Source organism: Ceratotherium simum, chromosome 19 (assembly GCF_057802395.1).
Source record: "Ceratotherium simum simum isolate JZ-2026a chromosome 19, ASM5780239v1, whole genome shotgun sequence".
In the NCBI taxonomy this organism is placed as follows: domain Eukaryota; kingdom Metazoa; phylum Chordata; class Mammalia; order Perissodactyla; family Rhinocerotidae; genus Ceratotherium; species Ceratotherium simum.
Genome location: NC_141918.1, coordinates 4,005,123 through 4,032,234, shown reverse-complemented (window position 1 = coordinate 4,032,234; position 27,112 = coordinate 4,005,123). Strand labels below are relative to the sequence as shown.

General features: G+C 39.8%; 1 protein-coding gene across 2 annotated transcripts in view; it reads right to left on the bottom strand.

Moving 5' to 3' along the window:
• MEI4 (meiotic double-stranded break formation protein 4) overlaps positions 1-24,236 on the bottom strand; it is a 218,665-nt gene extending 194,429 nt beyond the window's left edge. Inside the window, exon 1 of one of the 2 annotated variants that reach the window (XM_087443796.1) lies at positions 23,922-24,236. The gene's annotated coding sequence lies outside the window, so the exon portion shown is untranslated. The remainder of the gene's footprint in view (positions 1-23,921) is intronic. The other variant, XM_087443795.1, reaches the window with a different exon arrangement.
• Between the last annotated feature and the right edge of the window lie 2,876 nt (positions 24,237-27,112).

The window sequence follows — 27,112 nt, the reverse complement described above, 5'->3', positions numbered from 1 at the left end:
TGAAGATTTTAACACAACTGTTTCGGTAACAGACAAAATAACTAGACTTTGAATAATAATGCTGATGACATAAAAGATTTGAAAAATACCACCAACCATTTTGAACTGATTGGCATTTGTACACATCACACCTTGTAAATGCAGGTGCATACATACTCTTTCCAGGTTCACATGGGACATTCCACAAGACAGCTCATATCCTGAGACAAAACAATTCTCATTAAATTTTAAGACTGAAATCTTACACAATATGTTCTCTAACCATGAGAAAAATAATTAGAAATGTCTAGACTACCCCTCAAACATTTGGAAAATAACACATTTTTAAATAAAAAAAGGGGAAACAATTAAAAATGTAACTAGAGCATATTTCAAACTGAATGATAATGAAAACACAACATATCAAAATTTGAAGGAAGCAAAATTAAAATAGCTCATAAATAAAAATTTACAGTTTCAAATGCTTATTTTATAAAAGAAGAAAGGTTTAGGGGCCGGCCCGGTGGCGCAAGTGGTTGGGTGCGCACGTTCCGCTGCGGCGGCCCGGGGTTCGCCGGTTCGGATCCCGGGTGCGCACCGACGCACCGCTTGTTAAGCCATGCTGTGGCGGCGTCCCATATAAAGTAGAGGAAGATGGGCATGGATGTTAGCCCAGGGCCGGTCTTCCTCAGCAAAAAAGAGGAGGATTGGCATTGGATGTTAGCTCAGGGCTGGTCCTCCTCACAAAAAAAAAAAGAAGAAAGGTTTAAATTCAATGACATACATTTCCACCTTAGAAAATTAGAGAAAGAATAGCAAATTAAAGCCAAAGAAAGTAGAAGGAAGGATATTTTAAAGATATAATTAGACTGCAACTAAATGAGAAACAAACAACAAAGAAAATTAAAAACGCAAAAGTTACTTTATTAAAAAAAGATTAATAAAATTGATAAATGTCTAGAAGGACTTATCAAGAAAAAAGAAAAATAACACCAATCAGACCAAGATCAGGAATAACAGAAGGGATTTCAGTATATATCCTCCAGCCATTAAATAAGTAATTAAAATTGTGAACAATCTATGCTAATAAATTTGAGAACTTATGATGAAATGAATACATTTCTTAAAAAAATATCCTGACCAACACTGACAAAAGAAGACAAAGAATTCTGAGTAGCCCTATATCTACAAAAGAAACTGAATGTTTATTAAAAACCTCACCACACTCATTCAAAAATTCTATTCCCATATGGTTTCACTACTGGATGCTAGTAAACAATGAAAGAAGAAATTGTACCAAGTTTATACAAAATCTTTCAAAAAATAAAGAAAGGAAGACAGAACAAATCTGACAAACTCTTTTTGTGAAAAACAAAGAAGGAGGAAACAGCACGATTAGTTTTATAACTTGATATGTATATTGATATAACCCTGATACCAAAATTTATAAAAATATTACAAGAGAAAAAAAACACGACAAACCAATATATATAATAAACACCAATTCAAAAATCCTTTACACAATACCAGCAAATCAAACCCAACAATATATGAAAAGAATAATCATAATCATCACAGAGTTTTTCTAAGAATGCAAGATTGGTTTAACATTCAAAAATCAATTGCTGTAATTCAACATATTAACAGAATAAATTATTTAAAAAGCAATATATGATCATCTTAATAGTTTCATAAGAAACATTTTAAAAATTCAAACTCATGATAAAGAAAAACTCTTCATAAATAAACAAAAACAAAAAAAGAACAGAAGTGAACTTAGTACTCACTGTGAAAAAGATCTACAAAATACACAGGAAACATTATACATAATGATGAAATATTGCATGCTTTACCCCTAAGACTGGAAACACAACAAGGATATCCACTCTTTGCATTCCTATTAAATACTTTACTGGAGATGACAGATGGTAGAATACAGAAAGAAATAAAAAGATATATAGATTGAAAAGAAAGAAGTAAAATTCTCCTCATTAATATACAGCATGGATGTCTATAGAAAATCTTAAGGAATCTTAAAACAAACAAACAATTACTAGAATTTCTGAGTGAATTTAGCTAGGTCTCAGGACATGAGGTCAATATGCAAAAGCCTATTATACGTCTATACAAAATCCATTTAGGTTAGATTTTTAAAATATAATAATAATTACAAATAAATGTAACAGTAGTTGTGAAAGACTTCTACCTTGAAAACTATAAAGCACTGTCCAATAAAATTAAAGACCTAAATTGAGAGACATAGTGTTCATGGATTGGAAGACCTAATATTATTAAGATCTTAATTCTCCTCAAATTGACCTATATTTGCAATCCTAATCAAAATTCCAATAAACTTCATTGTAGAACTTGATAAATTAATTCTAAATTTTATTCTGAAATTAAAAAAAACTAAAATAGCCAAAATAATCTTGAAAAAGAACAAAGCTGGAAATAAACTGCTAATTGCAACACTTAATATACAGACAAATCAATCAAGACAATGTGCTATTAGAATAAAGACAGACAAACAGATCAATGGAACAAAATAGAGAGTTTAGAACTAGATCCACACTTTTACAATCAATTCATTTTCAACAAAGGCACCATGGCATTTGGCAAAGTAAAATCTTTTCAACATACAGTGCTAGAATAATTAGCTAAATATACAGAAAAAATGAACATTGCCATCTATTCAGATCTTACACAAAAATTAAATTTAGCTGAATCACAGACCTAAGTATAAAAACTAAAACTAGCAGAAAACAGAATGAATTAGGGGATGGGAAAGAATATTTAGAGAAGTCATAAAAAGCACTAAACATTAGAGAAATATTGATAAATTAAACTTCATCAAAATTAAGTCTGCTACTCATCAAAAGACATCACTAAGAAAATGAAAAGCAAAACCACAAACTGGGAGGAAATATTCACTACATATATCTCACAAAGGACTTGGATATAATTATATGAAGCACTTCTACAAATCATTAAGAAAAAAGACACAACTCAACTAAAAAATGGTCAAAAGACATAAATATATGTCATAAAAGAAGCTATAAAAATAGTCCATATCCACATGAAATGGTATTCAACATTATTACTTTAAAATCACAGTGAGACAGCACTTTACACCCACAAAAAAGAGCTAAAATTAAGAAATGCGTGGAGCCGGCCCCGTGGTTTAGTGCTTAAGTGCACGCACTCCGCTACTGGCGGCCAAGGTTCGGATCCCGGGCGCGCACTGACGCAGCGCTTGTCCGGCCATGCTGAGGCGGCATCCCACATATAGCAACTAGAAGGATGTGCAACTATGACATACAACTATCTGCTGGGGCTTTGGGGAAAAAAAGGAGGAGGATTGGCAATAGATATTAGCTCAGAGCCCCTCTTCCTCAGCAAAAAGAGGAGGATTGGCATGGATGTTAGTTCAGGGCTGATCTTCCTCACAAAAAAATAAATGAATAAATAAATAAAATAAACTTTTAAAAAAGAAATGCGTGAAGCAACTGGAACTCTCATACACAGCTGAGGGAATGTAAAATGACATAATTGTTTTTGGAAAAGGTTTCACAGTTTCTTAGAAAGCTGAACATACAACTCCCTATAGCCCAGGAAATCTACTCTTATTTATTTACCCAAGAGATATAAAAATATGTCACAAAAAGACTTGTACAAGAATGTTCACAGCAACTTTATTCATAGTAGCCAAAAACTGGAAATAGCCTATGTATTCATCAATAACAGAATGAATAAACAAATTTTGGTATATCCATACAATGAAATACTAACAAATTTTGGTATATCCATACAATGAAATATTACTCAGCAATAAAAAGGAATAAACTAGTGATACACTCAACACAACAGATGAATCTCAAAACATTACACTGACTGAACAATGAAGACTCACACAAAAGTGTACATAATCTAAGTTTCCATTTAAATGAAGTTCTAGAACAAACTAATCAATGGTAGAAAAAATAAGAATAATGTTTCATCTAAGAGATGAGGAAGAAGAATAAAGGGATTTTCTAGGGTGATGGTAATGTTCTATATCTTTACATGGGGCTGGGATACACAGGTGTGTTAACTTGTCAGAGCCGTCAATGTTACACTTAATATTTTCCATTTCATTGTATGTAAATTTTACCTCGATAAAGTAGGGGGTTTCTAACAAAGATGGAGTTTACAAGGACCAGATTTACACTCCACCTTAAACAACTAGAAAGCAAAACAAAAAATGTAAAACAACAGTTTTCAAATATTGGGCAGAAAGCAGTGCAAGACTCGCATTCCCCAAAGAAGGGAGACAAGGTGAGCCCCACACTGCGCTGGCTCCCTGCCTGAAGGCAGTTCCCAGCCTCAGTATGAGGAGGGGGACCCAAACAGAGCCTGGAAATCTCAGCACACCATGTCGTACAGAGTACCACAGAGGAGAGAACATTACCAAGAAAGAGCTCTGGACATCTGCAGAGGGGTTCCTTCAAAATTTCCCTCAAAATTTTGATGGTTTCCCTCAAAACTTGTGCATGCGTGAGAACAAACCATCAGAAGTCCAGCAGATCCAATGCTGCTCCACCTAACAGTAAGTAACAGGGCAAATCCTCTAAAGGAAGAACACGAGGGATGGTTAGACACAAGAAGTCAAGCGCTTGCAGCCCACTTGGACCACATGTGGCTGTTGCTGTGGGAAGAACACCTGAGAAGCGAAAGCCAAGAAAAGGCAATCCATGAAAATGTGGCTCTTCACGAATGCAGAAAACCCAATGTAGTCCAAAAAATAACAGAACTAGTACTTCCTCCTCCTGTATCCTACTTCAGTGGTTCTCACACTTGAACCTGCCTTGGAATCACCTGGAGGGCTTGTTGAACACAGAGTCCCAGGCTCTACCACCAGAGTTTCTGATTTAGTAGGTCTGGAATTGGCCTGATAATTTGTATTTCTTACATGTTCGCAGGTAACTGATGCTGCTGGTCTGAGGACTACACTTAGACAACCACTGCCGTATTCTGTGCCTGGAATAATACCACTTTCAAAAGACTGTAATTACCTTCTCTAAGCAATGGTCCATTCCAAAACTGTTATGACTTTTAGCCCTAAAACAAGAATAAAACAATGCAAAGCACTCATATTTTAGGTAGTTTCATTGTTCATCTCACAATAACCTTGTGAAGTAAATATTTCTACCTTCCACTCCTCTCTACCATATCATATTTTTTTCTATTTTAACAGATTAAGAACCTGAAATTCAGAGATATTTTTAAAAACTCATCCTTAATCCTATAGCCCAAGTCTGATATGAAGCACATGCTCTTTCCTATATATCCTGCGGCCACCCTCTGAAATCCCCACATGCCAAGCCTCCTGTGGGGGCCTTGTCTGCTGATAGCCACCCACCTTGAGGCTATATCTAGGACTCTGTTACATGAAAAAGTCCAAATTCCACTTTGAATCTGAACAATACATATTTGACTAAATGACTGAGAATGACAGGAGTGATTCTGTCGCATCCCACAAAGCACAACTTCATAAAAACCTACTTTAGTAGAGCTTTACTCTTCCCATCCCAAGAACTGATAATAGCCAACATTTAATGAGTGTTTCCTATGTGTCTCTCAGCAACTTTCAAATATACAATACAGTAATTTTACCTACAATCACCATGTTGTAGATTATATCCCCAGAATCAACTGTTACCTTAATTCAAGATAAACCTCATAATACTTCTCATAGAATTTTCTAGAGTAAATGGATTGAAGTAATGCAAAGGTCTTAACCATAAGTCCAAACAATTTGCCATTCTATAAGGCATGAACCTTATATTTTACCCACAAAGACTAAGCATGTGGTCAGCCTTCTAATAACCATTCTGTGTGGTGTACGGCAACTCAGTGACAGCAATTCAGTTCCACAAACATATTGTGAGTATATACAACACTGTGGTAGAATCTGAGCAGACAGAGATGAATTACATGTATTCCTTGCTTTCTCTAAAGTTCATAATAATGGAGGGGTCAGGGGAGAGAACAGTAAAAAATTAAGCATAACCAAATCTGATAAGATATTTAATCAAAGTCAGAGTACAAAGGATGACACCCCTGGGGTCATCCTAACCTCTAGCCTCCCTGCCCAAAAGCTCTTAAACTCAAACTTTATGGGTCTCTAAGGAAGAGAATGCCTGGAATGCCTGAAGCCAACATCCAACTACATCACTGCCTTACTACAAAGCATGCAAATATCACTTGAGAATTTTATTCAAGGCTTCACTGGGGTTCTTCATCCTCTTCTGAAATCCAGTGGTAATTTAACTTTTACTATTAATGGTAAATCATTACAACAATTGCAACCATTTCATAGTAAAATGTAGCTACAATTTATAACTGCTGATGATAAAAATGGAGATAAAACAAATAATTGATACCATGATGACAGATAAATTAAGAGACATCAAGAGATAAAGCAGTGGTTTTTATGGGATCTCTCCATATAAGTCTTTATACTTCTGAGTGGTTTCAGGAAAGACAAGGAGATTTCAGGAATTCTGGACATTGACAACCCAAGCTGTCAAAGGCTGTTCAGCTGTCTAAGCTGAATGGCTGAGAAGCTCTATCTGGCCTGGCCTGACCATGACTGTGGAACCCAGGCCATTAAATCATTGTGCAACTAAGATCAAACTTATCAAAAAAGATGGCAAGTAGAGAAGCTTGAAAAGGCCACGAGAACAGTCATAGGAATGAAACACCTCAGGGTCACTCCACTAAACTGTATCCAAAGCCTCTGCTTCTTCCTTCATTACAGTTCACAACGGCCCATCGTAATCACTTAATGGTTACCGTGAGCTTTCTGTACAGGAAGGAATGTGCATATGTATGAATGAACACTTTATTGTAAATGAAAATTTTTTCATTAATAAATACACTGATAATTAGAATTCTGTGAATACTGGTGTTTTATCCATGGTTTCTCCTCCCTAAATTCTCATTTTATAAAACAAAGTCTTGAGTTTGAACAGAAAATTTACACATACAGTAGTTATGTTGCAACAGTGGGCTCTGTTTTGAGTAAACTAGTACTGACAAAAGATATGGTAACTGCATATGAGCCAATTCTGACTCTCAATTTTTAAAAAAACAGTCATGCTTGATATTTTCATCTTTAGCTTTAAGGAGCACTTTTAAATTAAATTTTATTCCCTCAATATGGAAGACTTCTTAAACTAGACACGTACGGTATAAATGACAAAGGGGGGAAAATGACAAATTTTACTACATTAAAATTTTAAAAGTCTATTCATCAAGAGATACCACAAAAAGGTAAAAAGGTAAGCCACAGCCTAGACAAAGATATTTTCAACACATATAGTCAATAAAGAGTGAATATTTATAACATCTAAAGAATGTCTATAAATCAATAAAGAAAAGATGATCCATTGGAAAAAATGGGCAAAAGAAATGAACAAGCAAGTCACAGAAAAAGTAAGAAAATGGTCTGCAAACATATGAAAGGCTGTCACATATATATGTAAAAAGACATGTTCAAAGAAAAAATAAGCAAGTGGGACTTTATCAGATTAAAGAGCTTCTACAAGACAAATGAAACCAGAATCAAGATGAACAGACAACCCACCAGCTGGGAGAAAATATTTGCAAAACATATATCTGACAAGGGGTTAGTCTCCATAATATATAAAGAACTCACACAACTGAACGACAAAAAAACAAACAACCCCATCAAAAAATGGGCAGAGGAAATGAACAGACACTTCTCCAAAGAAGATATACAGGTGGCCAATAGGCACATGAAAAGATGTTCAACATCACTAATCATCAGAGAAATGCAAATCAAAACTACACTAAGATATCACCTCACGCCCATTAGAATGGCTATAATCACCAAGACAAAAAACAACAAATGTTGGAGAAGATGTGGAGAAACAGGAACTCTCATACATAGCTGGTGGGAATGCAAACTGATGCAGCCTCTATGGAAAACAGTATGGAGATTCCTCAAAGAATTAAAAATAGAAATACCCTATGATCCAGCTATCCCATTACTGGGAATCTACCCAATGAACCTGAAATCAACAATCCAAAGAGTCTTATGCACCCCTATGTTCACTGCAGCATTATTCACTATAGCCAAGAAGTGGAAGCAACCTAAATGTCCCTCGACTGATGACTGGATCAAAAAGATGTGGTATATATATACAATGGAATACTACTCAGCCATAAAAAAAGACAAAATTGTCCCATTTGCAACAACATGGATGGGCCTGGAGGGTATTATGTTAAGCGAAATAAGCCAGAAAGAGAAAGACAAACACTGTATGATCTCACTCATATGTGGGATATAAACCAACACATGGACAGAGAAATCTGTATTGTAGTTACCAGGGGCAACAGGGGTGGGGGGTGGGCACAAGGGGTGAAGGGAGACATGTATACGGTGCTGGACAAACAAAAATGTACAACTCAAAATTTCACAATGTTATAAACTATTAAAACATCAATAAAAAAATTATATGAAAAACAAGAAAAAAAACTGTTCACAACTTGTTTGTAATAAAAATTACAAATAATCTAAATATCTGTTAATAAAAGAACAGCTAAATAAATTGTGGTATATTTATGCAATCAAATACTATTAAGCAATAAAAAATGAGTGAACTAGACCTATTCACATCAAAAGGAATTAATTTCATAGTTAAGATAAAAAAGCAAGAATTAAAAATGCATATAATTTGATATAAGTAATATAGAGAGTATTATATATTGCTTAGCAATATAACCATGTGTAGAAAAGTACGAAGAAATGCATGAGGTGATACATTCCAAATTTAGTGCTATAATTACTTCTGCAGGGGAAGGAGGGGGTAAAATCAGAAAGAGGAAGGGTTTCTTCTCCCTCGCAAAGATCTGGCTTTTTAAGCTGGAAGTTGAGTACACTGTTATTTGTTGTCTTATTTGTTGTAGTGAATGATCTTATATGTGATTTAAAAACAAGGGCCCAAAGATGAGCTCTGAATAAAGCATTCACATAGATAATATAGCCAAGGCCAACCCAACTGCTAAAGGAAGGAAGCATTATCTGTGGGTGTGACCATGAAAGGTGAAAAGCTGTCTTTTTAGAACACTGCTTTCTTGCAGCAGAATACTATCTTCTAGTTCTTCCTAAACACTTCTTCCTAAACACCTCTCCGAACTCTGTTTCTTCCACGTCTAGAAACACTGTGAATAAGCTAATATTATCTGCTTCCACAATTCAGAAGGGATAAGCAATAAATTATATCCACTTTAAGTATATACATATTTGAACTATTTTTTTAAAGTGTCCAAAAACTCTTTTAAAGGTAAACAAGGCTAGAATTTTGTTAGGGTGCCATTCATAAAATTCTTATAAGAACTTGAACACTAAAGGATACAGTGTGTCATGGCAAAAAGCTTATTGAGCTCTTAAGGCAAAAGCCAAAGTCCACCTCTTCCAGGAAGCCTTCCCTAACCATTTCAGCTCACAGTGATTTTCCCTTTTCTCAACACTTGGTGGAGTACTCATCACCTGAACCGCTGATTCTGGCTCTTCACCATCTGCTCGTATCTTTTCTCTCTGGTAGGATTAAGTTCCTTGGAGATCAGGGGCTATGTCATCTTCCCCTTCTTCACTCCTCCACCAACACCCCCAAGAGGGTCTGGATAAGTAGGTATATTCTCAGTTGAACTGGGTAGCAGAGGGACTAAGGCCCAGACTTCAGAACAGAGGGCCTGCAGGCTGAATCCAGCTCTGCCTTTTGCCAGCTGAATGACAGACTAATTTCTGCATCTCATTTCGTCCATAAAATGAAAAATACATTAGTAACATTCTCATAAGATTGTTTTAAAAACTACAATAAATCACAATTAAAAAGCACGTATGACAGTACCTGGCACATGGTAAGCTCTCAAGAAGTGTTATTTTCTTCACTACTACTACTGTCAACACTACTACAGCTATGCTATTACACTACTATTTATCTGGAGGGGAGAAATGAGGCTTGGAACCACATAATTCCTAATTTTGTGCTCTCTTACCCAATTTTACTAGTTTAACCATTACATTGATCAATGTCTTCCTTGACACCCAATTAGTAAGCTGGAATCCAAATGCAGTTCTGGTGTAACTAGAAAAACAATTAGTCAATTCTGTGCCCAAATGTTCACTTCCCTAGACAAGGGTAATTTTTTACTTAATAAAAGCTTCTCTCATGATTGCTGTTATTAATTAAAGTTTACACTGACCTGTATCCGTGATGTCCCTAGTGAAATTATTTTGTTTCATTCCAATATATTTTATAAAATCATAAAGACATTTTCATACATCTACCAGAAATACAGATTCTTTTAAAACATACCCGCCTCTTCCCAATTAAAACAGAATGTAAATAAACCATTCATTCATTCGGTCATTATTCTCCCATGCCAAGTACATTTGCAACGCTTTGGTATTTAGCAATGATAGACTTATGGCATTCTGCTGAAAGCTCCTTTGTGATTAAAATACATTTTAGAGCAAATTAAAAATAAGTTTAAATAAGCAGCTGTGGGATTTTTCAGGTACTCTGGCCAAATATGATTCTGCAGACGTAAATTCAGAACTGTTTGACATAGCACTATCTGGTGACAGCATTATCAGATCTGGGGAGACGTGCAAAAAAGCATGTGTCAATAATTCATAGGTCTAGAGTCAACTCTCCTGGGTAAGGAAAGTGTATCTCTATTTTTCTCCTATATCCCAAGACACTTCTTTGCTGTGAAGAAATTCCACCCCCTTCAGCCTGCTGGTAGACAGATCACCTTTATAGTCAGATGTTCTGCTGACTTCAGCTGTTTTAGTCCATTAAGGACTCGATGTGCAAGTTACTAAACTACAAAAGACAGCAATCGGTCTGGAAAGTCGGCAGTCCTTGCACCTGGGTAATCTTAACCTCACCATCTCCTTCAAGTAGATGAATGAGGTTTTCCTAACCCAACCCTGAGAACTCTGTCTAAGCAGGTGACATGTTTCCTAGACTCTGTTCATGCCAGGAGTCAGCTGAGATCCCAGCTGTCCCGGCCCTACTTCATCTCCTATTCGTAGGGCCTAATACATCTGCATTTCCGCCTCCCTTGCCCTGTTAATGGCCCTTCACCCACCAGTTGCACTGTATAAAATACAGAAACAGCACACTAGCTGGGGCTGTGATCACTCAGAGAGAAAGGTCTTGCAGCTGTAACATACACGGTCAATCAGAAATCAAGATGAGGAATAGCTACAGTGAGCACATAAACAGGAAATTCAATGATTTGTTGTTACTTTAAAATAAAAATTTGTATGAATTTACCCACTAAACTGTGACCTTGAGTCATTAGAAACTGAAGCCAGTGATACATTTTTTCATTTTCAGCAACATTTTTTAATTTGAGAATTCTAATATTTCACTCCAGAAGTCCAGCTCAGATAACTGTTCTGTCAGAAATACCCTTGCAGCACAAGGAAATGAACTGACCAATTAATTTACGAAATTGAAGTATCAAAAGAACAATTCATAAATTTGCCAGCTGTACTTTTCTTCTGTTAAAAAAACTGGGAAGCATCTCACTGCACTTTTTGATGGTCAGATCACATCAGAAACATAAACATGATGGTCATTCATTCATTTATTCAACAAGTATTTTTTGGTCACCTACTATGTCCAAAGAATACAGCAGTGACTAAAAAATATGAACTCTTGAGCTCACATTGTTTACATTCTAGCGGGGGGAGCCATAAAATCAATAAATAAAACATATGTATGTCAAAATGTGATAAACACAGCTGAGAAAACTAATGCGTGTAAGACGGAGAGAGAAGGTAAGGGACTGTGGCAATTTTAAATACAGTGGTCAAGAAAGGCCTCAATTAGCAGACGACTTTCGAGCAAAGATACAAAGGGAGGTGAGGAAGCAAGTTCCGCTGGTGTGGAAGAGCGTGAAAAAGCAGACCCCGGAGAGCGAAGCTGACAAGCCTGAGGCAGGAGCTGCGATGCGGAGAGCACTTCCCCCAGCACCGCCTTATCTGACGCCCATAATAATGCTGTCTACTAGGGTAGTGTTCAGCCGGTGTTACAGACGAGGGTCTGAGGCTCAGCTATGCACCACTTGCCCAAGGTCACACAGTAAGCACTGGAGCTGTCACCTCACCCAGGTGTTACAGCTCAGCCCACAAGTTTTTCCATAGCACTGAATGCCACATTGCAGTGTCCAATTTTGTGTACCGCAACTTGACTGATCAAGCTAGACTGTCAGAAAGGGTGATTGTAACGGTGAGGGGTCTGGAGACCGCACACTGAACTGCTGAAGAAAGAGAAGACTCGGAGGAGCGCAGCATTTTGAAAGGCTGCCAGAGAGAAGTGGGTAGAGAGGTGTTCAGTATTTCTCCAGAAGGCAGAACTAGGACCGATCCATTGAAATTACAGAGACAAGTTTCCAATAAACGGATGAATAAGGTATCTACTGGTAGGAGCTGTCCAACAATGGAATGGCTGTCTTGTGAAGTTATGAAACTCCAATTACTGGAGTTACTCAAGCAGAGGCTGAATGGCCATCTGCCTGAGATGAAGACAGATTTCAGCACTGATGTGAAGGCTACATGGATTGACTGATGTCTTTTCCAATTCTGAGTCCATGATTACACAAGTACCCAACCAGCGCAGTGTGGCAGTTAAAAGTCCCAGCTGTGAAGTCAGACAGCTTGGTTAAAATCCAGTCTCCACCACTTACAAGCTTTGTACAACTAACGTCTGTAAGTCTCAGTTTGCTTATCCAAAAAACGAAGCAAATAATAGAAGCTACCTCATAGGGGTTGATGTGAGAATTAAATGAGATAATCCACGTACAGGGATTAACACAGAGCCTGGCACACAATAAAAGCTCAGTAAAGCTTAGCTCATACAGATGTGTGTATTTGGGAGCATGTGTACAAAATGCACATATATAAAATTTGTGCAAATTTGTTTCTCTATCTCTGTTTTTACTCTTTCACTCAGTGGCAAGCCAGAGCTTAACATCTAAAGTTGAATTGTTACAGCATAGTAAACTACAACATGATGATACTAACAATTATGCTAATAACAAACACTTAAACAGTCAGCTTCTTAGCCTAATCATTTTGGAGTATGTCTCTCTTTATTACCAGGAAACATGCAAAAAGTTCATCTTTTAAACATTTGAGGTACCAATTTAAAATTTATGAAAGAAAAATCAACATTTTCTTAATTGAAACAATTATTAAAAATTCAGAATCTTTCAGCACGAGAAAGAATAATTAATAATCTGAGCCTGTATTTATTGTGTATATATGCAAGTACTCAAGTGCACATGTGTATGTATACACACAGACACACAGACACATACACACAGACGTGCTTTCTATTTCAAAATTAGGGAGCTAAACTAGAAAGCCTATGGTTACTTTTACATTACTTCTTAATAAGCAAAATGATTCCAGATATTTCTTATCAGAGTCAAGTATTTCATGCATATGTGTCTACATTAATAGAAAATGAAGGAGAAATAACCATAGAAAGTTGCATCTGTATGATGGAATCTGGAGATGGTTCTAGATGGTGGAGAGTGAGTTTCAATTTTAAATTTGCCATCACTCTTTTGTCATTCTGGATAAACTGACATTTATTACTCCTTGAGAAAACATTCAGGAATGGACCTGAATGATAAAAGGAAGCCTCCACTTTCAGGGGATGTCACTATATTTTATTTCTGCAGTAGGATGCTCAATGCTTCCATCAAGTCACAGTATGATACACTACAGAAAAAGAAAAAAATACCCTCAATAACAGTATTTGTATGTTACAACAGCATATGTATGGATTTATATCCATCATCATATGTGATCCTCCCAATAACCCTGTGACATAACTACTATTATCCCTGCTTTATCAATATGCAAATAGGCGCTCAGGAATAACTTGCTCAGTCACACAGTAAGAAATGAAGATACAATTTGACTCAAAGTTTTCATCTTTCTGTACTGTCTGCCACGTGGGCATATTAAATTAGCATAGTTTGGCACAGATAATCTGTTTTAATAGATTTCAAGTATAATACACTTTATTTAGCATCAAACCTAACTTTTCATCTTTCTGTACCGTCTGCCACGTGGGCATATTAAATTGGCATAGTTTGGCACAGATAATCTGTTTTAATAGATTTCAAGTATAATACACTTTATTTAGCATCAAACCTATGTTGAATATGGGTTCTGATCTCGTAAGAGCTTGGTGTCAGTAGGATGATCCAGTCTGTCACCCAATGACAAGAATCAGGAGTCCAACCCAGTATCCGTGGACATTACAGTTTTGAAAATTCAATTAACTAATGATCAGTTCTTAGAAATTCCTTCCAGACACTCTATAACTTCTGCTTATTAATCCTAGGACCACTTTTGAAAGCAAAACAGTATAAAGTCCACTTTCCCGAATCACTCTCCAAAGATATGAAGTGAGCAATCATGCTCTTCCCCTGCAAAATCCCCCACACCCATTTCTCATAACATCATAATATTGAGCCTCTTTACATTCTGGCGGCCTCCTCTGATGGTTCTCTGATTTGTCAAAATCTGTCTTCAGTTACACCTAGTACTAAACCTCCAATTTGGCAATGAACATAATCGGTGACAACACTTGACCCTTTCTCTTAATACCGCCCGAGATGGTATTAAGTAGTTGAATGGTCAGGTCTCAGTGATGATCAGATGGACATCATGGAGAAACAATTAAAAAAATTTTTTTTCCAAAATTGCTTTTAAGCTAGATCTGTAGTCACACAACTGATTCTGTTGAAAACTGAAAACACTGTGACCCCTGTAGCTTCACTTCTCTTCGCTGCCCGTGGACAACGTAGCCACAGAGGACTCTTGCTGCTTCTCAACCCAACCCCACGCTCTCACGATGGTGAGCCTGTGCCCGGGATGCTCACTCTCTGACAGAAAGACCCTTTCCCCAGTCCCCACACTCTCCACTCACCCTTCAAGAGCCAGTTCAACTGCCCCTGTCTGAAGTTCTCAAGATCTCCCCTTCCCTCCACACTCCCCCTGGTTCTATTAACTGCTCCCTTATCTGCACTTCCACAGCACTCTGGAAAGGTTCTTGTCACAAGGCAGTATCAGTAGCCATTTGGGGGTCTCTCTCTCCTACTAGACAGCGAGTGAGCTTATCAGAGCCTTGGACTATGCCTTCACCTTTAATTACTTCTAGCATGGGGCTCAGTGGGAAAGATTAAGCCATATCGTACATGAATGACTGTGATAGAGGGTGGAGAGTGACATTGTTCACAGAAAGGAGAGTCTAACTCCAGCTAAGGGATCACAGCAAGCTTCATGAAGAAGACAGTACTTAAGGGAAGATAGGAGAAGTTAGGGAGATTTCGCGATATGGAAATGAGGGCCTGCTTGGTCATAAGGACAAAGGGAAAAGCAGCAGCCGGGATGAGCAGCCATGAGCCTGGCTGGAGGATGGAGCCTCAAAGGGAAACATAAACCCATCTTGAACACCTCTGCACACCAGACACTATGCATTCCCTTTACATTCAGTACGTCACTTTATTACCTCATTTAATAATGCTGTGTTGTAGAATTTAGCATCACTGTGTAGAGCTAAGGAAACTGAAGTTCAGAGAGAGTAGCTTTCTCAAGGATATCCAGTTAACAAGTAGTGGAACTGTATTTTTAATCTTCATCCTTCTGCACACGTTCTTTCTACAATACAGTTCCCGGGCTTGGGAGTAGGAATTAGGTAAACCTGGATAGGAGTGGGCATCCCTCAATTGCCCTGTGGTCATCTTATGCCTACCCTGACACCCATCTCAACTTATCACCACAGCACACACACACGCACACACATATGCAGGTGCGCTAACTCTAAAAGCACTATTAGATAATGGATTTTTCCCCCCAGAGACTGCCCAGTGAGACAGGAAAGTGTAATATTGCACATCAAGCAACTCTAAACATCCCCATCAAAAATCATTTCACATATGTCTTGAAGAGGCAAGAATAGCATAGCAGCTAGGACAGCAGGTTCAGGAGCCAGGCTTCCTACCTCTGCCCCTCACTAGCCATATGACCTTAGACAGGTTCCTCAACCTCTCTACACCTCAGTTTGCTCATCTGTAAAATGGGAATCAAAACAGTACTTAACTTATAAAGTTGCTGAGCAGATGAGATTATTTAAGGCATGTGACCCCTATGAACTCTATTGGGGTCCCAATAAACACCCAAGGCAATGCTCGGTCCGCTTGAAGCTAGAAGGCGGCCGTGATTCAATCCCAGGCCCACAGTCTCCAAAGCCTGTGCCTCCAAGTGGGTCTGACTATAAATCCATTAAGAACTCAGGGAAGACACGTATGGGCTGACATGAAGAGGAGGAGGAAGGCCTCCCGGAGCAGGCCTGGAAGCTCTGAAGGATGAGGTGAACTCAGAAAGGCAGAGAGGAGGCAAGAGAGCACTTCAGAGCGGGTGGGCAGAAGAGCTGACAGCAGATAACTCACAGATATGTCTGGAAGAGCATGTGGATCTCCTCGACTACAGAATAAGGTATTTTAGGGAATAAAGGGAAACAACAGAGGATAGGGAAGTTGAGATCTGGACAGTCAGTCAGCAGAGTCTGAATTTCCTGCAGTGGACGGCTGGAAACAGGCCGAGTCTTCTGAGCAGATGAGAGACGCGATCCCAGGGGTGTTCAGGAGAGGATTCTGCTGGGTAGGAAGGAGCCAGGGACTACTGATACCACACAGGAAAGAAGAGCTGGAGGAGAACGAGGTGTGCACCAAGAATAAGGGAAGGTCTGAAAGATGTTTGTGAAATGGCAGGGCTTGCTGTCCAACTAGAAAGAAGGAGAGAAAGTGAGGGAAGACTCGAATATGATTCCAATGTTAGCTCAGTGAAGTGAGGGAGCCCAGTCACAAACACACACTAAAACTACTGGAAAGGATAAAATGTACAAAACAACGCTGATAAAATATTACTCCAACTACTTGAACAATTCTCTGACGTTGTCTCCTTAATTCTGTACTGAAACTTAGCTTTTTATCAATGAGTGATGGAAATGAGGGAGGCACATTAATAATTAAAGAAGCCAACCTCCTGCCATGCAGTCTGAACCAGTGCCTTCTCAGTGATCGTATGCAGCAGTCATATTTTTGTAATATACTAGGAAACTGGGAATTTGTCTATTATTTATCACTAAAGATTTTCAGAGCAGCAATCTAGTATGTAACATACTGCAGGGTCTTTGAGCTGAAGTGGTTGCTTCATTTGCTATTTGCTGTTATGACCAAGTTAGTTACTTGCATGCATGCAGTAATGCATGTACCACAATTTTGGTTTAGGAAACTGATTTTGATGAACAGAGTTTATTGGAAATATATGCAATTTTTAAATCTATTCAGTATATAGATGAAATAGTGCTTAGTAATTATCAAATAAATAGATGAATGATGGATGGTAGATGGATTTTTTTAATTGAAAGACAAAACAATCTTCATAAGAGTGGATTATTTAGGAGCCATATCTATAAGAAAAATAATTTTTTAGGAAGCAGCAACTTCTTGACAACTACATAAGCATTTTTGCACTGTTATAAAAAGGCAGATTGTCATGAGAAACTTATATTCTGTCAACAAATGTTCAACACCATTTATCGGTTGTGCCAGGCATTAGAGATAAGGAATGCCCCTTCCCTCAGAGCTTTTCATCCACTGGGGGAGGCAGACAAATAAGAAAATAAATGAAATACAAACCAATGCATGAATAATACAACTTTAGATAAAGTATACAAACAGTTCAGAAGAGAAGGAAAGTAACTTTCTCCTACCATTGTTCCAAGAGATAAAAAGGAATGAATCATAAAAAACCAGCTATTGCAAAATCCATTTGAGGGAATTTGAAAAGAATCACAAGTATGTTTTGTTTTGTTTTTTAATCTTGCAAGACACAGACATTCATGAAAATAGAATAAAGGCATGGGAAAAGGAGCAATCAGTAAGCAGCCTCTGAAATATATTTCCTAACAATCACATTAAAGATTAAGAAAGCCACATCTCTCTCTCCAACAATCAAAATTAGTTTCTAATGGGTTGTTTTCATTCTTCTATTCATCCAGATTAAACCAAAGCACACACTAAATACAAGAGGATTTATTTCCCAGAGTTCTGCCATGGAGAAAGCAATCTAATCAAAACCGAAATGGGGAACGAGCTCACAGAATAAATCAGAAGGAAGAATTAAAGAAGCTGACAGATATTTTGGAGCCCTGTTAAAAAATAAATTGGACTTTTGTTATAAAAAATTGACTTAAATAAATGGTATACTTAAGAATCTACTTCAGAACATTTCCTTAAAGTCAATTTGATTATCAAAAAATATTGCATTTCAATATATTTTGTTATATTTCCAACTGCAAGAGGTATGGTAATGGGCATAAGCACAGAGGAATGTCCAGAGGAAAAAAAGGAACAAAATACTAAAAATCTATGACTCTGCTAATATCTGCTGTTCAGATTTGAAACCTAAACAAAAAATTCAGTGAAATACTTTAAATACTGCCCCTTAGGCCAGCCCGGTGGCTTAGTGGTTGGGTGCGCATACTCCGCTACAGGCGGCCCGGGGTTCGGATCCCGGGCGCGCACCGACGCACTGTTTGTCTGGCCATGCTGAGGCGGTGTCCCACATACAGCAACCAGAAGGATGTGCAACTATGACATACGACTATCCACTGGGGCTTTGGGGAGAAAAAAGGGAAAAAAAGGAGGAGGACTGGCAATAGATGTTAGCTCAGGGCTGGTCTTCCTCACAAAAAAAAAAAAAAAAAATAGTGCCCCTTAAAATAGTTAAAAGATGATTAGTGTACTTTTGATATTCCGAGGAAACACAAAAGAAAATTGGGTAGCAGACATAGCCCTCTAAAGATCTGCAATTTGTAAACTACTTTACTCCCTTGATAGGCAGCCTTTAAATACAGATAAATCCAATAACAGGGAAAAACTTAAGTCGTCATCACAGACAACTATTCACATGACAGCTGACACTTCCACCAGCAGGCGGGGAGAGGGGAGTGGAGTGGGACCGTGTTCTCCTCCACACTTGCAAAGCAAGGAAGGAGGAGGTGTTGACCCTTCTCATATTCCTTGGAGGTGGTAAGGCTTCCAGCTAAAGTTATCACGCTCACACTCAACCCAGCATGATCAGACAACACCCAGAAAAAGAGATTCTGTTCCAGGCACCCCGCTCTTAGACAGATACAGACGGTAATGGAGCTCCAACCCTGCGGTCTGAACAACAGAGGAATGAAATGTCAACTGGACTTGTTCCATGAAACGCCAAGGGACAGGACAAGGACAGGGGATGGAGTTGTGTATACATATTCTATCAGTCAGGTGTCTAAGGATGTGTGCGAGCTTTAGGAGTAGTGAGTTTCCCGTTGTGGAAGGTGTTCAAGTACAGTGAGATACGATAGGGAGGGGACAGAATGGACCCAAACTCTGAACAGAAACCTTAAATAGACCACCTTCCAGGACCATTTTCACCCTGAGATCCTATAATTATAAGAAACGGCAGCCACAGTCACTGACTTGGGGGACTTAAAAGCCATTCAGTGACACAGAATAGGTGTCTTTGAACAAGTGGTAAGAAGACTATATCCATCAGGGTCCAGGCAGAAAGTTAATGGCACCTCAAGTTGGGTAATGTGAGGCGAGTTTAATCAAGAGACCATTTCTACAAGTGTGGGCAACCTAAGGGGGTGACACAATGTCCCAGGGGCACCCTTCACATCCCTAGGCCCAAAGGGATGAGAAGAGGGAGAAGTCAGCAGAACCGGGGGAGAGAGCATGGTAGGGAGCACACCAGCTGACAGAAGCTGGGACTTGTAGCCCTACAGGATCATCCCCAGGGCTGTGGAGGGAGCAGGGCCTGGTGTGAACCTGCAGGATGCAGGGGTGGGGAGACAACCCAGAGGGCCAAAAGGAAAGCATCCAGCACAAACGCTAGCAAAGCCACATAAAAGTGAGGGCAAACAAGGAACGCCCTAGACTGGGTAGGAGGCTGGACTAGATTCTCTCTCAGGTCCCTTCCAAAGGATGTAATATGCATTTTTACCTGTGGAGATTCCCAGAACTATTGTTTTCTACCACCAGTTTATCGTACTGGCTATTTCATTCTTCAGGCATCCCCTGGATTTGCTCTCTGAACTAAGTACTCAGCTGCACTATTTGCTCATCCCAAAATGGCAGTACCACAGAATACACATGATAAGACCTGAAAATCTGAATACAGAACCATCTAGCCTACCTGAGGTAATTTTCCATTGGATATCCTTGCTACTCATTCCTTTATTCAACAGAGGTGTTTAATTTTCTCCTACCTGCCAGGCACTGTGCTAGACATGGGGACACATCAGTCAACAAGATAAGCCCACCTCTGCCTTCACGGAGCCTTCAGCTGACTATCAATCATTCCAAATCGTAAAACTCCCTGTTCCTTAAAGGAATCTCAGGGGTGCTATAGATCAGAGGTTGGCAAACTACGGCCCACAGGCCAAATCTGGGTGGCCTACTTCTATAAACCATGTTTTATGGAAACAGCCATGCCCATTTGCTTCTGTACTATCGATCACTGCTTTTGTGCCACAACTTCAGAGCCGAGTAGTTGCGACAGAAAAAAATATGGCCCTCAACGCCTCAAACGGTTACCATGTGGCCCTGGAGAGAAACAGTTTGCCAACACTTGCTCTAAATAAAACCTAATGCTTTAAGGACGTATATCAAAAGACACTACCGTCACTCATAAAACATCCCTGGGTGCCCCAGTTACAAACCAGGTCATGAGGGGGGTTGGTTTCCTGCAGTGTTGTATTTCTACTGTTAAAAGTTTTGTTTTTGTTTTTTATTTTACTTCTCTCACTGTAAAGGCTGATAACAAAAAGGCATCACGTGGCTAATGTCCTCTACGAACAGCTAACTTTCTTCAGATGCTGTTCACATTGTCTTGTATTATACCTGGTCTTTTGATTGATCAGAGTTCTTGCACATCACAGAAGGCCCATTTTTACAAAAGATCCTTTTCTCTGAATAACATCAAATGAATTCTGACAAGGATGACTTTATCTTTTAAATTAAACAATAAAATTGACTGTAAAAGCACTTAGCCAACACTCAAGTGCTATATCAATGCAAAATCATAGCAACAACAGTACCTTTGCTTCCCTGCAGATAGAAACAGGAGTGGATGCTTATTCCCATCACTTGAGTGGAGAGCATTAAAATTTAAAATGAAAGAAAAAAAAAAGTAGCTTTCATTGGCTGTTATCAAAAACTCCTAATAAGAAGTGACAGGCCCTGTGTTGGTTGTGGTTCCTCCCAAGGATGTTAAGAGGCTAAGTCAGTGGTGGCTGTGGCTGACCATCGATTTGCCGTTCCCAAGACCCTTTTCTTTCCCTAATGGGAATCAATGTAGCATGAATAAAATTAAATGGCCACTTAGTTCATATTTAGTCACCATAATGCAGCAATAACTGGCTTGAGAAAGATCCTTGCAAAGCCTTGGTTCCTGAAAGTTTTCTCACCCCACTAACCCACGGATAAAATATCAAGTGCTCAAGAGAGGGGAGACTGAGCCCAACAGTGCAAGAGAACCAGGAATGAGATGATAGCGGAGAGGCAGCAAGGGGAAGGGTTGGCTGACTTTGTAGTAAGACAGATCTCTTTCAGGTAGCCGCTTAAACATTATATCCTTGAAAACGCCTTCCTTGAAACCCTTAGACCACGTCAGTTGCCCTCAGTTCCACTGAGCTCACTACCTGTCTGTTCAGAGCAGAAATCCTGAGCACTGAAAAAATACTGACTGACTGACCTAACGAATGAATGGATAGGCAAGCAAGCTGGATCCTAGGCACTGCGCTAGCAAATAAGAAAGTTCTGGTTATTCTGTGATATGCTCCTCAAAACAAATGGCCGACATCCTCCTGTCCTTATATACCATGAGCAATGTTCTAAGAATATGCACTAATTGCATACCAACCCCTTGTATCTTCTCCAGCAACCATCTCCTCTCTGCTCTTTCAATCTCGTCTTCTGTACTGACTTCTGTCTCTCAATCTATAATAATGCTCAGGTTGCTCCCAGCTACAAAAAAGAAAAAAAGAAAGGAGAAAAAAAAACCTCTCTAATCACCCCCACCCGACCTATCTGTTCTTACCAACGTTGAAAATAACATCATAATTGCCAAACCTTATGGCTGCTTGCAAATTCTCATTCTACTTCTCTGCAGCTTCTGACCCTAATGACCACTCCCCTACTCTTAAAATGCCTTTTTCTCTGACTTTAGTGGTACTGCTCCCCCCGATTATCCTTCTATACCATGCCTTGTCAATTCTATAACCTAATATATCTAAAATTGTGTCTACTTCTTCCTCAAACCATTAATACCTCTTGTCTTCATGACAAGAGGGCATCAGCCTTCTGACTAATGTCTCAGCTCCCTCCAATCCCTTATTCCCACTGCAGCCATACGTTTACCCTCAATAAAGCTCCAAAGTGACCCAGCCCAATTTAAGGGGCTCAATTCAATTGTGACTCTGACCTTCAGCTTCAGCTGTCTTTGCACAGCAGAGTCTAACTTACATTATGACATGTACATGCCCCATGAAAGAGCTAAAAGATTCTCTCTGATCTTCACCACAATATCCACTAGACTCCTAACATCTTTATACATGCTAAAACATAATTAAGGTAATATTTTCTAAGCTTTAACAAGGCCTCCAAAATACTGGCTTTGGAAAGCTGGTTCCAAATACTGGTATTCCCACCATCATTTGTGAAAAAAGAATAAAAACTGTACCCAGAATCTTCAACTTGTGCTCCTGACTTTCATGTCAAAATTTTACTTCTGAATTTTGTCATTTGTAGTCCATTTCCCTGCTCTGAAAGTCACCCAGATTATCCATGTTCCAAATTATACATGCTCTTTACCGCACTTGACCTAAAACCCTTCCAAAGCAGTAAGTCTTCGCAAATAAAAACAAGTGGAATTGTGGATAGCAACACACAAATCTCTGCCAAGCGACTGAGTCTCATTGCAACCACCTAATACACTGTAAATCTCTCGACTTTAAATAGGAAAAAGGCAATACAAACAAGCCCAAGAATGTGATCAATGTGTGTGTAATTAATTTGACACAAATTTTGCTACTGAAAAATATATCCTGCTCATGAACAGAGTCCACGTTTATTATGTGTTTTTTCTTCATTATGAGCATTTTATGAATATTAAACAATAATTTCTTTATAATCTATGGATCCTGATGGAATTCAAGGCCAAAATGTGTTTCTACAATTCCAGAGTAGGAAGCTACTGGAAGCCTTTTATAATTCAATTCAAGCTACTTTTCCAGTCTTATTTCTTGCCACTTCGGACACTGTGGATACACTGAAACACTGTTTACTCCTTGCATGCCTGGCTTCTTGCCTTTACTCTTACTAACCCCTTCATCTGTTCTGTATTCCCCACTTCTGCCTCTATTTACAAATATCTGGTACTTGTCCCTCCTGAAAGTGCCACCATCTCCATGAAGCTTCTCTGTCCCACAGCATTTTATCCGATCCTTCTAATGCAATTTCCCCCTTTCCCCTAAATGTTTCTTACATATCGATATATCCATCTCCAGCGCAAGCCTGCGAGCTCCTTGAGCGCGGAGACCATGTGCGTCCCATCTTTGACACCTACAACACCGTACACGGTTCCTCCAATACACGGGGTGCTCAAGGAGTGGATCTCCCAGCCCCGCCAATGGCCTCAAACACAGGCCTCTCCTCCAGGAAGCCTCGGGAACCACTCTGGTGGTCACGCCGGGCTTGAACACGCTCAGAGGCATGGAACGTACCAGAGAAACCCACCAACTTGTGGGCTGATGCTGCAGTAACTCCAGAAGCTCCGGTGCAGATGGATCGACTGAATTCGGTCACGAGAACGCCCACTGGGTGCGGAGCTCCACAGCGCTGTGCGCGGCGCCGACGGCGGTCCACAGCCAGGCGGCGCGAAGGGCGCGGGGGACGCGGCGGGCGGAGGCGAGGGCGAGGGCCAGGGCGAGGCCGGCGCGGCGTGTGGGTGTGGGGTGGGGCGCGGGGGTGCAGGGCGCGGCCGCCTACCTGCGGGCCCCTGCAGAGCAGCGAGGCCGCCCTCACCGGGAGCCGGGGCGGGCAGCGAGGCGCCACCCCGCGGCGGCGGGAGGCGGAGCGCCCGCCGGGCGGCTGGGCGCCGGGCCGGGGGTGAGACGCCGCCCAGCCGCCCCCTCCGCGGCGCGGTGGGCGCGAGAAGGCGCCGGGACCACAAGCCCCAGCAGGCCCCGCGGCGAGCCCGCGGCCGGCCGGGCGGGAAGCGGCTCGGCCGGGGGCAGCGGGCGCCCGGCGGCCCGGCCTCGCGACCTCGGGCCCCGCGGAGGGGCGCCCGCCGGCCGCGGGCTGAGGGGGGCGCCCCGGGCTTCGCTACCGGAGAGGGAAATCGAGGCCCTGAAGAAAAGGCAGAAAGCCCCGGAGAGATGGATTTCTGCTGAGGAGACGCCTGGATGCTCGGGGGAGGGGGACCTCCAGAACTGAGGAAAAGGGGACTTCTAAACATTGTTCTTTCTCCAAAAGTGAAATTGAACTTCTGCTTCTTGCAAGAAATTGTGATTATTATAGAGGGCTTTTGCTCACTTTTTACCTTTAACGTTGTGTTTTTCATCTGTATTCTTAATCATGTTTTGCCTTACATCCTTCTAAAATTCTTTCATATACCAGAATCCCAACCCGATTCTAAGCATCCTGAAGACAGAGTCTCTGTCGTCTTCTTTAGCATTACACACGGTGCTCGGTTGCAGTGGGCAGAAGTATCAACGAGTATTGATAGAATAAAATATCAGGCGTTTCTGCACGGCGGTCTGTGTGGCTTATGTTACTACAGGGACGAGCCTTGTGTTGAAGAGCTGTCAGCGGTGACTCCATTTTGTACCCTGGACTCCATCTTGTGAAAAATGTGAAACTGCGCCGACCTCGCTCACTTGCCAAAAGGGCGTTATCTGCTGAGAAAGGAATTATACTATTTCTGGTAGCAACAAGATGTCCTTGAGTAAGCCCGTGAGCTGTCCCCTGAATTCGCCCTCCCTATAAACAACTGAGATGACTTTCTGGGCTCTCCTTTCTGCTCATAAACACTCCTGACTTTTACTCCTCAGGGGAATGCTCTTCTGGCTGCTGTGGGAACCTGTGTTCCCCCAATTGCAATTCTAAGACCCCAAATAAATGCTGTCCTTTCGTTGTGCAGTTGCCTCTTTTTTCTAAATTGACACTTTAATACTAAGACATCCTTTTGCATCCAATCAGTTATTGTAAATTGCTTTAAAATGTTAAGCCTCGTTGCTCTAACCAAGAGACCATTAAAGAGAGTCACTGATTTTGTCTATTGTAATTTGTTTAAAATATCATTTTTCATTAGTAAGGCAGACGTAAATTTCAGGAAAGCCAAGACTGAATTATTTTGAACTTCAAATTAATGAACACTATATTAATGGCTTACTGTACAGACAGTCCCCAACAAAGTTCGATTTACCATTTTTCAACTTTATGATGTGAGAAAACGATACGCATTCAGTACAAACCGTACTTTGAATTTTGATTTTAGATGTTTTCCTGGGTTGGTGATATGCAGTACTAGGGTACTCTTTCATGACGCTGGGCACCGGCAGCGAGCCGCAGCGCCGGGTCAGCCATGCAATCCCCAGGGCAAACAACCCACACGCTCATAAGCATTCTGTACCCAGACAACCATTGTTTTTCTGTTTCAGTATAGTATTCAATAAATTACATGAGATATTTGACACTTTATTATAATATAGGCTTAGTGTTGGATGATTTTGCCCAACAGTAGGCTAATGTAAGTGTTCTGAGCACTTTTATGGCAGACGGCTAAGCTATGATGTTTCTAGGTTAGGTGTATTAAACTCATTTTCGACTTAGATATTTTCAACTAAGGATGGGTTTATTGGGAAGTAACCCCATCGTAAGTCCAGAAAGATCTGTATTTGCTGTCCTTATTTGAGAAATGTACAATCCAATCATAGTTCATCTATCACAGAGATAATCAAGCATCAAATACGGGAAATGTTGCAAAGTTGCCTTGTGTAGCTGCGTGTGTGAAATCCATTTCAGTTCCACTCCTTCATTCATCTGCAAATTGAACTGAACTTCCATTATGTGCCAGGCACTGAGTGAGGCATGATTATTGCCCTATACAGCCTGGTATTTAAAACAAACGGGTAAACAAACTATCAAAATACAGTGCAATCGCTGAAATCCTATGGGAAAACTGCAGAATCAGTTTTAACAAAATCTCATCCTTTCTCATCAAGACTTAGGTAGATGTCTATTAACCTAAGTGACATTTACAATTTTCTTTGAGCTTCTGAAGATGGAGCGGTTATGGATTTTACAAAAATGTATAATGGAAAATAACTTTCATGAAAATTGTACAGATTTCCATACTAGTTTCTGTCTTACTCATCCCTAGTGGGCATGCGTAATAAGTAATCAATACATATCTGTTGAATAAAGAAATGAATGGATTCTCAGTATCTTAAAACATTTAATTTGTGCCTTTTAAAAACTACTTTTCTAAAAATGTCATGATCCAGCTGTGTGGACCATGGCTCAAACAACTCTTCCAGAGGAGTTTATAAAGAGCAGAGGAGGGTGAAAATGTGCTAAGATGCACCGAGGGTCTCTTCACTCTTGCTGTTGTTCACTGTATTCAGATGCAGAATATTTGAAGGGGGCTTGAGTAGATAGGCAGAACAGAACATCTTAGCAAGTCATGCTTCTCTCATGTAAGTTTCAAGAGAGCAAATTCATTAATCCCAATCTATATATAGCACTGGAAATTATTAAGGGCACCTATGTACAAATTTTCAGGGCCCAAATAAAAACACAAAGGAAAATAGTTTACCTCTGTGCAAAATATAAAACCTTCGATGGAGAATACTAAGTTACTATTAACCAGTTTAATATAAACCTAAAATAAGTGGATAAAATGAGTGCAAAA